This window comes from Mustela erminea, chromosome 16 (genome assembly GCF_009829155.1).
Source record: "Mustela erminea isolate mMusErm1 chromosome 16, mMusErm1.Pri, whole genome shotgun sequence".
Classification (NCBI taxonomy): Eukaryota; Metazoa; Chordata; class Mammalia; order Carnivora; family Mustelidae; genus Mustela; species Mustela erminea.
In genome coordinates, this window is record NC_045629.1 from 42,641,445 (window position 1) to 42,655,927 (window position 14,483).

Below are 14,483 nucleotides of genomic sequence, written 5' to 3' on the forward strand. Positions count from 1 at the left end.
GGGACAGAGCAGAGAAGCTTACGAATGGAAGAAGAGACTTTTAAGCTGAAATTTTCAGAAAGAGTAAGAATTAGCTAGAGTCAAGTGACTTTTGGGGAGACGGGACAGAAAATATTCTTAGAGTCAAAGAACAATATGTAAGACGGTTCAGTGGGATTGGTGCTTGTGTTATCTGAATCATTGACAAATGATGGTAGCAATGGCCATATTCAAAATCAGACACCAGGCTTTTTTTTCCATGGGGGAGTATCATGACATCAGTCCTTGGGCATTGGCTTTTGTGAGGACAGCACTAACAGTTGTGCTCAGATATGTGTCCTTACTGTACCTGTGGCCTATCAGCAGTGATGGAAGACATAGCTACAAAGAGTCAAAGTAGAAGAGAGAAAGAATGTTGGCATCACATGGTAGGCAGCAGAGACCCTCCTGAACAATTTACATTACCGAAACATGTTCCTGATCCAGGGCCTTTGCACTTGCTGTTTTTTTCTGCCTGGCAAGACTTTCCCTCTTGAGAAATATCTCTCATTTCCTTCAGTGTTTTACTCAAGTGTCATCTTCCACAGTAGAATGACCTGCAATCACTGAAAATTAGGCAACTGAGACTAAAGTTTTCCAAGAAAACAAGGCTAAAGATGAAAGATAAATGGATAGTACTTGTGTATTTTTTCAAAGAAATTTTGAACCTATTACTTCCTTTTGTCTATATACGTGCACTGTAAGTTAGGGAGAGCAAGTAAAGAGAGTAGGTCACAGAGAGTTCATGAATTATATAACACCACAGAGAATTAATGGCCAATGAAAGAATGCTAACCCAGGACTCTTGGGAAACAGTTCTAGTTCTTTTTAAACCAAGCCTTAATGTAAATAAAGGCAAGCGGGGGGGGGGGGGGGGGGGGGGGGGGGGGGGGTGGGGGGGGGGGGCAAGGGCAATGAACAGAACTTGTTTGGAGAAAGGATAGTTTGCATTTCCCAGAACAGTGACACAAAAGATCCATTGATCGCCATATACTTTGGTGATAAGCTCACTTTCATGAAATGCAGAATAAACTTTAGCATATTTTCTAAGATGCTGTACCACTTGCTTGTAGGAAATTGAATTAATATGAATTTTCAGTTGGTAGGAGGTATTTATGATTTCAAAGTCTTAAAATCAGAACCTTACGCATGAAAATCTTCAAATTCTGATTACCAGATAGGTGTTCTTTGGGCCACAAATTGGGCTATAATTAAACAAAACCTCTAAGCAAACTGCTCTAGTAATGAGGAAATGACTGACTCACATAGTTAGATGTGAACACGTTGATCAGTTTGCTGCCCTGACCTAGTCCAATGACTCCACTACTATTCCCTGCGACTCACCCATCAGACAAAGAGTGAGGAGTGCTGGGTACAACATAAATGTCCAAAAGGAGAGGATTGATTAAAGTATGCTGGAATATCATATACACATTAAAATATGTTTGAGTACTCTAAAGACTTGAAAATATGATCATAATAAAGCATTAAATCAAAAAAGCATACTTCAAAGAAATACGTTCAACATGAGTCCATTTTCGTTGGGAGAAATCTGCTGCATAATTAGAGAAAGAACTAGACAGATATATACTGAAATATTAACAGTTATAAATTATATCTGAATAATGGGTGAAAGAAACATTTTTTCATATTGGTATTTTCTAAATTTTCTACAGTAAGCACATATTGTGAGAAAAATAGAAGTTATTTGAATGTCATGTAATGATATTTGGGAGTATGATACTTAAATCTGCATATACATTTCCTTTTTCCATTTCTGGTCTGGTACTTCTTAACATTGATGCTCTAGCTGTCCAGAAGTCGACATGATGTGGCTCAAGTCAACTTCCCAACCATGTTGGAAACTGTCTTGCTGGGCTGCCAGTGAAATTATCACAGCCACCTAAGCAGATTCTACGAAAATCAGACTCTCAGAGATCCTCAAGTCAGGGTTATTCTGAAATAAACTAAGTTATATTTACAATCTAGTCAGTTCACCTCCATAGGAGAGAAGGTAGTCTTTCAAAACTACTCATGAATTTACATTTAATGACAATAACCATCATTTATTAAAACTCACAATGCAACTGGCAATGGTAAGAACCTTAATAAATATCCCTTGATTTGATTAGTAACCCCATTTTACTGATGAAGAATCAAGGGCTTAGGAGGTTATGTAATATGACACAATTCATGCAAATGGTGGAACCAGTATTTGAGTGCAGGCCTACTTCCTGCCAAGTCTCTGGGCTCTCCCTAGGACTTCCCATTGTTTCCAATCAAGCTATTTGGAGCACTTTCACTGACAATCCTTACTTATTTTAGGAGACATTGTTTTTCATCACACAAAAGACTCCCAACATTTATGGATCTCTTTTGAAAAAAAAGATGTAGATAATTTTATTCCTAAAATTATTGTGCGTTCTCGAATACAAATCGTGTGCATAAAAATTGCTCCCCAAAACATGTTCAACAGACAGATGTCCTCCCAAATGAATTAGTACTCATGAATGCATTTGGAATATAGGATCTGCACTTCAGCAGTTTGCCCTCAACAATATATGAAATAAGCCAACAATATATGAAATAATTCATATATATCAACAATATATGAAATAAGCCATTGTAGAGAATTAGTTTCTAGAGCTAAACCACAGCCATAGGTGTAGGCCTTCCAGTGAATTCTACCCCACAGATACTAACAATTAAGGAAGTGTTCATGAGTATATTGGAATTGAAATTCAAAGGCAAAGAATGCGCAGTGGGCTTAAAATATAAAAGAATAATGAAAATAAGAGAAATGCATTAAATTGGTCTCTGATTTCTCTCTTCTTTTCTGTGTGATATCAATAAATTTCTGGCAGTTTACTCCTCCAATACAGGTCACCCTGTGATAGTGCTATACTTTATAACATTTATAAAAGACAAGGAGAAAAAAACAGTTCAAATTCTCTTCAGACACATGCATTATTTTTAACGATCCTTTACTAGAGATGGCTTCTAACAAAGTGAAATATCTTATGTATTAATTTTTTCTCTGGGAAGAAAGCCAATGTACACAAATATATAAAAATTCATATAATGAAAAATGTAATCATTGATTAGCTCCTTACATAGAAATATAACCTCCCAAATATTCCTCTACTATGTAATATCACATCGTTGGAATCTAATTGCAATATTGTCATTATAATACTTTGTAGATCATTTTCCCAAGTGCTATCCCATCCATTTTTTTTCTTTGTCTAACAATGATCAGCTCATTTAATGATGGGATTAATACATATTTTTAGCACCTCACCTCCATGATTTCACTCTTGGATCTGACCTTTTAAAAAATGTATTTCCAAGTAGGAAATAAAGCAAGGGATTTCCTCTCCTCTCCTAAGCTCACACATGCTGTGGTAATGCTTTCATCTAGTATAAATCAAGGTAAACCTGTATGATAGCTTACAAATAATTCTCATGTCACAGTGAGCTCTTTGGTGGCTGATTCATCTTGTTATAGGATACAGAAGAACTCTGTTCTTTAACCCACAAAATAGCAGCCAGCAGAATCACACCCACATACAGAGCAAAAACTTTCCATCTGCATGGATGAGTAGGAAGATTCAGCATCTCCTACAAAGACCTGCCAAGAACAAACTTTCACTTATGGCTTCAGAGGATGATAGCAGCCAAGTCATCCCTCCTAGCAAAGGGGAGGCCCAAAACATTATACGAACATGACGGAATGCTACCCATTTGGGATCCCCTCGAGAAGGCAAAAACTTAGGTACCCAAGCTCAGTAAAACAGACAAAGATGTCAATGATGAGTACACACTTTCTTCTTTCTAATAGAATTTGGAGTTTTAGAAGGAAGCTCTGCAACAAGTTCATGTAATCTTTCACCCAAGGAAACCTTGCTTTGCAGATACCTGTCCTCTCCCTGACCCCAGACCATGTATAAAGACCCTCTTATCCCCCACACGAAAACACCCCTGATGGCGAGATTCCTCCTTCTCCCTGGAGTTACTCTAGCCCCCTGCGTGACTCGACGTCTGCCCACCTCAGCTAACCACAGTTCTGGCTAATGGCCAATCATCTTTCAGGACTCAGTTACACATTATCTCCTTTCTGAGTCATTCCCAGCTCCATTCCCTGTTCAGAAAATTCAGTTGCCACATTTTCTTATGGCTTTGCTCTGTCCAGTATATTCTCTATACAGTACATGACAGCACCTATAGTAATAATGCATTTATTTACATATATGACCGTCTCTATTAAGCTAGAATCTCTTTGAGAACGACAATCAGGTTAATATCATTGTCGATCTCTATTACACAACATAGTGATTCTGGCACTTGTATACAATATTTGCCCCATAGATATGTGACAAATAAATGAATAAGTGAATGATAGATAAGTGATTATTTTAACACTGATGGAAAGTCTTGCCTCACCCAGGTTCAGTAGTCCAGTGGTTTTCAGTAAACATAACCTCTTCCTCTACTCCCTCTCCACCCTGGGGATAGTCTTGGCAACTCAGTGAGTGATGCCAATTCAAAGAGGGCAAGGAACAAAGGAGAGAGGGCCCGAGAACTCTACTGCACAATCTCTCAGACGGCCATTTTCCAGTCCACAGGACATCATGCACTCGGAGCCCTGCTCCCTGGGGTCCCGAATGCCTGTCTTACTGCTCAGGGTGCTGATCATCAGCTCCATTCTCCAGCACCCTAGGCCGCCTCCACATTTCCTGAGCACTGAGTCCAACCCAGTACCTCCTACCCCAGTCTGCCAGCAGTGCTCTCTTTTCTGACGTTGTCTCAAGTCCAACCGGGCCCCTTGGGAGTCCCAAGCTTCGGAGATCCTCATTCCAGCGTGGATTCGGAACCATGAGCACTAAAGGCATTTATAAAGTTCTTTCTTTTTTTCAGGAACATTTGAAACATCATTTAGCTGTTTTAGCACCTGTAACTATCTATTCTTCCTTGTACACTAACATTCAATGAATAAAACAAAACCTATGTCTTTAGAAATCATCTACACCCAATATTTCTAACAGAACAAAGCTAATTCATATATATATGCAAAGGACTAAAAGTGGTTGAAACAAGACTTCGTCTACGGTCTTGCCCTCCCCCATCAAGTGATACCCAAAGGAGAAGCTCCCCAATCCTGATGTTTTTACAGAATGACAGCCATCACACAGGTAATTACTCATCCATCTTAATGGTTCCTTTTAAGTTTGCCCTTAAGAAGCCTGTGATCTCCCAAGTCAAGGGCCTCAGTAAAATCAATAAAACCTCGTCCTATCAGGCCACCAGCCAGATCATTTTCCACCTTTTAACAAGGCAGTGGTTATTAAATGCCTTGTTTGAAAACCCAAGTGGGGTCATCAGACTTTCATGATCAGAATAATCCATCAATTGTACATGTGCTATCTTTCCAGTGTCTTTGATATGAGTGATAAAGTAGGTAATGGCCTACGGTTTTTCAATATCTGAACATGTTCTCCTTTTTACATTGGGGTTGCGGCAGAGCAAAGGGAATTTCACGACTGGAGGAAGCTTTTAGTTAAGGGAGAAAGAAATTTCACTGAGTTATTTCAGTCATTGCAGAAGACATGCCGCTGGCTCCAAATTTGAGAGCCTAGCTCCAAGCTGTCAGTGGCTTCTTCAGACCTTAAATTTGTAGGAGCAATGAGAAATCTGGGATCATAGAAATTAAGAAGTGTCCATTGATGTTGGACTTCTCTTAAATACTGGGTGATCTCAAAACAGCACCAGAAAAGAAAATACATTTTTTTTTTTGTGGTTCTTGATGAAAATAGATCTGTCCTTGAATATCTTCTGGCATCAGAATTGCTAAAAACTTGCGTTCTGACATCGTCAGACATCTGGATGAACGCTAAAAACAATCTATAACCTGACAAATGGAAGATCCTTCTCTCTTCGTTTTGCATCTTGTTGATTGGATTGGTGAAGCATTTGGGGGTTATGTATTTTCCACAAGATATAAACCTTTTTATTGTTTCACATTAATGCTGAAATTAAAAGGAGACAATTGCAAAAGCCTCCCTGTATTGTTTTAAATTTACAGAATTAATCAAGAAATTGAATTTAAATTTCAATCTATGACAATTTCTAGTAAGGGACGGTTCTCTGGCGTCCTACAGACTACAAATGACTATTAAGCCAGCACTCCTGCACTTCATCAAGGCAAAGATAATTGACATGGTGATGGGAATCCGGAAAACCAGCATGGTTCGGAAACATCTCTGAAATTATTAAAGGAAGATTAAATATAAAGTTTTAGTGTTAAATATATCTTTGAATGCTAAATATTTGAAATTACATAAACCTCATATGGTTTATTTGGTTATCTCAATTTACCAGAATATTTAGTTGCCCCAAACACTTGATTACTGAATCTAAGAGTATAACAGACAGTAAGCTGTTCTCGTCTCCCTGTTCCTTCAGAAAGAAGCTCTGGCACCCGGGCCAAAAGGAACAAGCCCACAGAATCAATGAGACACAAATGCACTTCACATCTCTCACTTATTCTTGTTCTCTGTAGCTTTCATCAGAATTTATGTAGAGAGAAAATGAATTGGGAAAGAAATAAAATGAATCCGCTCAATGTAATAATGGGAGGAAACATAATGGTCGGGAGGGAAGTATGAATAATCATAAGCTTTTACTTATGGATTTACATTTCTTTACAAAACGCCCATGTTATCCCATCCATCCCTGAAGCCACCCCCCTGGGGCAAGTGACACTGTGGTAAGGAACGCTGGCTCCTTGCAGGTAGATTGATCTTGCCTGAAATCCTGGCTCTGCTACAAGGTTGCTGTGTTTCCTGATAGGTTATTTAAGGGTCCATGCCTCAGTTTCTTCATCTATAAAATAGGGTTAAGATAGGGTTAATAATACCTCATCAGGTTGATGCAAGAATAAAGGAGTTCATGATCAGGAAAATTGCGAAGATTCCAGTGCTTTGCAATTATGGGCATTTTGTTATCTAACCTGCAACACCCTAAGAGCTACAACTATTCTTTGCATTTTACCCGAGAGGGAACTGAGGCTTAGCGGAGTTTAATGACTTGCCTGAGGTCACCTCCTCCAGTAAGCCAGTGTTTGGAATGTGCCCTTTCAGCCATTGGCGTAGTACTTGGGATATATGTACTCTCCCCAGTCCATCACCGCACCTTTCTTCGGATCCTCCGCCCATGCCCTGCTCCCTTCTCCCTTTGCACCTGCTGGTCTCTCTGCCTGCGATGCTCTTCCCTCCCCTCTCTGCCTTCCTCATCTCTACAGAGTCTCCACATCTCAATTCAGGAAGCACTGCCTCAGGACAGTCTCTCCCATGCTCCTTCGTAGATCAAATCATCCATGACCAGCTCCCCCGGCACAAGCCCCTCTACAGTACAATGCTGTCCAACTTGAAGTTTTAGAATACTTCGTATGACTACAAATGTGATGAAGAACTGTCTTCCCCACGGCACCGTAGGCTCTTGAGACAGGCCCTAGTGTCAGCGCCTGCTCATCCTGGGGGTGCCCCCCGCAACTAGCACTCTCCCTGCCACAAAGGAGGTATGCAAGAATTTTTTTTTTTTTTTTTTTAATGGTGAATGAGTGACTATACCAAGTGCGTAATGCATTTTGGCTCTTATTTCTATCCGTTGGTGTGCAGACCAAGAAACTAAGGCTTGTCAGTTTATGTAAGCAACCTGAGGTCACGCAGATGATGCATTCTAAATAAGACGCAAACGAAAGCCTTCAGGCTTTCTGCAAGGCTCTCACCATCACACTCAATGTTGTAAACTGAATATTAAATTTAGATGTGATGGAAGAATGCCGCCCCTCCGCAAAGGATGTCCATGTTGTAATCTGCAGAACCTGTGACTTTGTTACCTTCCATAGCAAAACAGACTTTGTAGATGTGAGTAATGATCTTGAGATGGGAAGATTATCCTGGATTTTCTGGAGAGGAGCAACCACAAGGATTCTTATAAGAGGGAGGCAGGAGTATGAGAGTCAGAAAAGGAGTTGTGATGACAGAAGCAGGCGTCCGAGTGATGCCATTGCTGGAAAGAGGCCCTAAGTGAAGGAATGCAGCCAGCCTCCAGAAGACAGGAAAGGAGGGGCTTCCAGGGTGGCTCAGGCACGGGGTGTGCTTGAGATTCTTTCCCTCTGCCTCTGCTCCTCCCCAACTGCGCTCCTGTGCTCTCTTTAAAAAAAAAAAAAAAAAAAGTAGAAGATTGGAAAGGAAATGGATGGCATCTCCCTAGGGTTTCCAGAAGGAACTAGCCCTGCCAACACCTTCCTTGTTTTTAGCCACCTCAGACCTATTTTCAGACTTCTGACTCTCAGAACTTTATGATAATAAGTTTATTTCAAGCGTTTGGAGCCAGTAATTTGCTCACAGCAGCAACAGGAACCTAAGGCAGATGTTAATGACCTCAGGTCCATTGACAGGTTGTCTGCATGGTGTGTAACCATGGAGCACCACTGACATTACACGGCAAGATCAAGTTTAGTGGATAGATATAAACAACACATAATAATAAAAGACCATTTGTTGAATTTGATCTCTGCAGTTAGTTACTCAAACCAAATATTCCAAACAAAAAAATCTATTTAGTCCTGGGTGCCTGGGTGCCTCAGTCGGTTAAGCATCTATCTGCCTTTGGCTCAGGTCATGATCCCAGGGTCCTGGGATCGAATTTTCCATCAGGCTTCCTGCCATGCAGGGAGACTGCTTCTCCCTCTCCCTCTGTTCCTCCCAAATCTACCATTCTATGACCCCATCATTCTATTTCTTAGCCTTTTCAGTTAAGAATGCTTGTAAAATTTGTCCCTCTCACCATCACCCTCTCTTAAGTTCTTCTTGCATAACACCCCACACTGAAGTCTACAATGCATTCTAAAGGTAGCATCCCACTTGTAGTTCATGATGATTACAAAAGAATAGGGAGTTTAACCTGCCATAGGTCATTTGCATCCAGAATTGTCACTATACTGAGTGTTAAAATATGTCTACACTCTGAGTCTGCCCCCTGAAGCATAGTAAGTTTCTGCATGGGTCAAGAACCTCCTCCTTAACAAATTCTTTGCTCTAACTTATAAGGATATTACAAATAATAAAATAAAACACCTTGAAGCATGATTTTTAAAAGCTCACAATTTTACCAATGAAGTATACACATCCTTTCTCTAAGATTACTCTTGGTATCCATCTTCTTAAAGACTCAGATAAGAGAATAAAAGGCATAAGAGAAAGCAATCAGAAGAAAAGGGGGAGAGGATGGTTTGCAAATAAATCCTTGGCTTTTTCTCTACTGGAGACCTGTAAAAATAAAAGATTCAGAACAATCAAAATCAGAGATGCTACTGGCGTCACCACATGCCCACTGACAGACAGATAATTTTGCTAATATACTCAGTGGAACTTGAAAAATTGAAAAATCTATTCCCAGTATATTGTAATGGCTCAAGCAATGAAAAATTTATATTAGTATTGATAATGACATCCTTGGAACAAGAAAGGAGCAGGGACTGGAAGAGAACTGTATTTTTAAACATCACACCAGGCACTGCTTCTGGAAAAGCAGAGTTCCTGTCCTAACTAAAGCTTCAGTGGCTTATCTTCATTAAGTAACATATAGGATGAAAAATGCGAGTAAATTAGAGATGACAAAATAAAATGGCTTTCTTCCCAAAGAAACATTTTTTTTCTATATACTGTATTTCTATTTACCAACAACCAGCATTATTAATGCATGGAGATATTTATAGCTCTTTATACATTACAGAATTGACTCATGGTTGACTCTGAAATGGAGTATCTAAGAGACCTGGTTCATGGCTTTCTGTAGGACTAGGAGCTACTACAGAAGCTGTCTCAGGGACATCATCCTGGAGAAGACTCTGATTAGTCGGGAAGAACCCATTTGTCAAACCTATTCTCAGGTCTCTCAATCAGATGGAGCGGCATCAGTGAAAGGTTCCCTTTCACAATCACTAGATTATAAGCTTAGAGGGAAGGTAAACTGATTTTGAAAAGGAAAAGGCTGGCAGAAAAAAGTAAGTCATTGGTGAAGGCCCAAGTAAGGTAATTTCCTCTAGCAACAGCTCAAAAAATTGGGTTTCTTCACTTTCCTAGGTCCAAATATTTATTGAGTTCATTGGTTATGCTGATATTTATTGAATGTCTATAATGGATCAATAAAGGCTAAGAACAATAGACTAGAGTCATGTTTGGAAAGGGCTTATGAAAGAATAGAATAAGTAGTAGTCTGCAATTGAAGCCAGCCTTTAAGATGACCCCCAACGACTCATGCCTCCTGGTATTCATACCCATATATAGTCCTTCACATACTGAATTGGAATTTCCCATGTGACCAACAGAATGTGGTGGGAATAATAGTATGTTATTTCTAAGGCTACATCATGAAAGGCATTATTGCTTTAGCCTTGACCTTTTGAATCACATATCATAAGGGAAGCCTGCCACCACGCTGGAAGGACACTCAACAGCTCTGGGAAGAAATCCACATGGAGGGCAATGGAAGACCCCGGCTAGAGCCAGCATCAATCTGCCAGGTGTGTGAATGAGCCACCTTGGAGGTGAATTTTCTAGCCCCAGTCCAGACTTTAGGCAACTACAACCTCAGCCAACATCCGACCGCAACTTCATAAAAGACCTTGAGTGAGAATTGCCTCGTCAGGATCCTCCTGAATTCCTGACCCACCAGAAACCATGCAAGAAAATAACTCATGATTGTATTTGGGTATGTCCAAGTTTTGGGGTGGGTTTGTAAAACAGCAACAGATAACTAATACTTTCAACTTGATAGCATGAGTTTAAATATTACCTAAAAGGCATCTAGGATAATAGTGAGGAACACAGTTATTAGAGTTAGGTCTGAGTTTCATCTTAGCTGGATGATTCTGTAAATTATTTCATCTTCCAAGATTTCGGTTTTCTCATCTGAAGACTATGGTTAATAACAATACCTACCTCTGCTAAGCAAAGGGAATGACTAACAAAAGGCAACATAGGTTTCCTTTTAATTAAAAGGGAATGGGAGATGATATTTGCAAATAACATATCAGATAAAGAGCTAGTATCCAAAGTATATAAAGAACTTCTACAATTCAACAACAACAAAAAAAACAAATAATCTAATTAAAAATGGGCAGAAGACATGAACAGACACTTTGCCAAAGAAGACATCCAGATGGCTAACAGACACGTGAGAAGTTGCTCAACATCACTCAACATTAGGGAAATGCAAATCAAAACCTCAGTGAGATATCATTTCACACCTGTCAGAATAGTTAAAATAAAAAACACAAGAAACAACAAGTGTTGGTGAGGGTGCTCTCTGTTGGTGGGGATGCAAACTGTTTTAGCCACTCTGGAAAACAGTATGGAGGTTCCTCAAAAAATTAAAAATGGAAGTACCCTACAATCCAGTAACCACATTACTGGGTTTTTACCCTCTAAATACAAGAACACTAATACAAAGATGTTTACTGCAGCATTGTTCACAATAGCCAAATTATGGAAGGAACCCAAGCGTCCATCAATAGATGAATGGATAAAGAAGTGGTTTATATCTACAATGGAATATTATTCAGCCCTACAAAAGAATGAAATCTTGTCATTTGCAATGACATGGATGGACCTAGAGAATATAACATTAAGTGAAATAAGCTAGTCAGAGAAAGACAAATACCATATAATTTCACACATGTGGAATTTAAGAAACAAAATAAGCAAAGGAAAGGGAGAGAGAGAGAAACCAAGAGACAGACTCTTACCAATAGAAAACAAACTAACGTTTATCAAAGGTGAGGTAGGTGGGAGGGGGAATGCATGAAAGAGATAATGGGGATTAAGAGTACACTTACTTTGATAAGCACTGAGCAATGTACAAAATTGTTAAATCACTGTATAGTAAACATGAAACTAATATAACACTATATGTTAACAATGCTAGAATTAAAATTAAAAACTGTTAAAAAAAAAAAAGTAGAAACAATACCTACCTATTATTGCATCTGAGATTATGCATCATTGGACTACATGACCTCTAGGATCTAGTCAAACTCTGAAATTCTGGAAGAAAGGATACACACATACACACACACACACACACCAAAAGACAGGAGATAACTGTTTTATTAAGTATTTACTCTGTTTCGGTTATTAGGCCAGATACTTTATACATTTTAGGCTGCCTTTGAGTAAAATCCTACTTGGTATCCATCAGGATCATATCATTTAAAAGCTCCCTATTTTAAGAATTGGTCCAAGATGAAAGCTGTATGATAAAAAGCTACTGAATTGTAATCAAGTTCTAGTGTAGCAAATTAATCTTTGCGCAAAAGCTGGAAAGTATTTCATCAACCAGAAACCAAGGAGGAAGCTTTATTACAACCTAGTGGTGAGCTGACCCTTTTATACTCCAGGGAGCCAGAAAAGTAATCAATCCATGGGTGTTTACTACCAGAAAAACTGAGACTTACAGGGGAGAAGCTTAGCCCCAGGGAGCCAATCCTGCAAGTCTGTCAACTTCCTGCTAGAGCTCCTTCTAGCAATGGAGCCTACATTTGACTTCTAAAAACAAAACAACACAAAAAACTTTCTTAAACCAGCCTTTTGTTATTAAGACATGAAAATTCGTGCACTTAGAAGCACTTTTTTCTTAGGTGCTCTGCTTTGAAATGATAGCACATTTTGTGTTTCTCTTATTCTCTTCTCCCTGTCTGCTCTGCCCACAGTTTCCGGTAATCATTGAGAACCTTGGACATTATCATTCCACAAACTCTCTCTCCATTTTTTGCCAATTCCAATTTGTTCTGAGTCCTGCAATAAATGAAATAAATAATAAATGAAAAGGCCAGAGGCAATGGCACCATCACCCTGCTCACCCAGGGGAGAACCCAGAGGTTGTAGGGAGCTCTCTGCAAAGAAGATGGAAAACAATGTCTCAGGGGCCCAATTATTTACTGTAGCTGCTGAAATGAGATGATTTATGTCGGTGACAAGGCTGTCCTGGAAATAGTAACCAACTGGTATAAATTTAGATCTATTATGAAAAAAAATGATCCTTGGACCAAAAAAAGCCCAACTTAAAAAGAAATTAAATGACTATGGAATGTACCCACACATGCTGCTCTTTATGGAAAGAGGCAGGTATTTGTTATATATTTAACTGGTGGAGGTTCAAGAAGCTAAGAATATAAACCGTATGTATCTCAAATTTGTAAGGTCACACAAAATAATTTGAGTTAAGTCATAGGTGGAAGAGGATGGACTTTTAATTAAGGACCAGCTTTAATTTTCTGGCACATTATGTGACTACCAAAGTATTTAACTGGCTATGACATTGGCAGAGAAACAAGCAAGGGTTAAACTCACTAGATTAAGATCAGGATTTGGTTACTTCAAAACAACACCCTACAAGGTCACATACTGAAATGAAAAATTCAAAATGTCAAATAGCAATGCTGGTTCCATTGGACGAGCATCAAAAGGAAATTCATTAAAGCCCTGGGAGAGTCCAAAATACAAAATTCCCAGGCCTTAGAGAGTCATCAGGAAAGAGGAGTCAGCGGTTGGTTCTAACTTAGAGGACCAGGTTGCTGCATGGTCAAGAAAGCTGATAGTGAAGTTTTTTTAAAGGGATACAGGATCAGGGAAAGAAAAGGGACTATATGCATCATGCGAACGTATGTATTTTAATTTATGAATATATATGTTCCACTATGCATCATATACTTTATAAAACTCATGCCAAAGTAAGATAAAGCAACAATAAGTAAATACAATCATATGTTCTTTTTTATTCTTCCAATATGTCAGCACTGGTTACAGCAATGTCGCCAAGCTTGAAATGAAGATGAAGTTCTGGAAATAGAACGAGATGTGGTGGGGGGCACAAAGTAGGACAACACATCAAGGACTGCAAACCCTTCTGCTTTGCCTGCCCAGGGCCTAGTGCTCAAGGAAATCATGAGTGGACATTGAGGATTGTCTGTGTAATTCCCACCCCACCCCCCAAATAATACTTTATTCCTTTCCTTGTGATTGTCAAGGACAGTCCCCTTTGTCAAGGAGGTATGGCCTTGATTTGCCCTCACTCCCCCACTCCTTCGACTCCACTCTCCTGCTATCCACATGGCAGCCGGGAAGTCAAACACTAACGTGAACAAAGAAATGAAAGCCAATTAACCCTTCCTTTTTGGCTGTAACGGGACTAACACCAGGATCCTCTCACAGACTGTCTCCCATCTGTGGAGGGTAGCTCTCAGTCTTAAGTCACCTACACAGAATAATTATTTAAACTGTGGCTGTCTGAGATCACCCTGTAAATTCTGCTTTGGTTGGTCTGTTGTGGGCCAGGATTCTGCATTTTTCAGTTTCCAGATGATGCCGAGGCAGGTGATGGATGGCAGCCATGAGGAAGAG

General features: G+C 39.5%; 1 long non-coding RNA gene across 2 annotated transcripts in view; it reads left to right on the top strand.

Annotated features, from left to right (window-relative positions):
* LOC116575235 overlaps window positions 1–14,272 on the top strand; it is a 54,929-nt gene extending 40,657 nt beyond the window's left edge. For both annotated transcript variants that reach the window (XR_004279665.1, XR_004279666.1), the window contains one exon: window positions 13,878–14,272. This is a non-coding gene — a long non-coding RNA (uncharacterized LOC116575235). The remainder of the gene's footprint in view (window positions 1–13,877) is intronic.
* The last annotated feature ends 211 nt before the right edge of the window (window positions 14,273–14,483 follow it).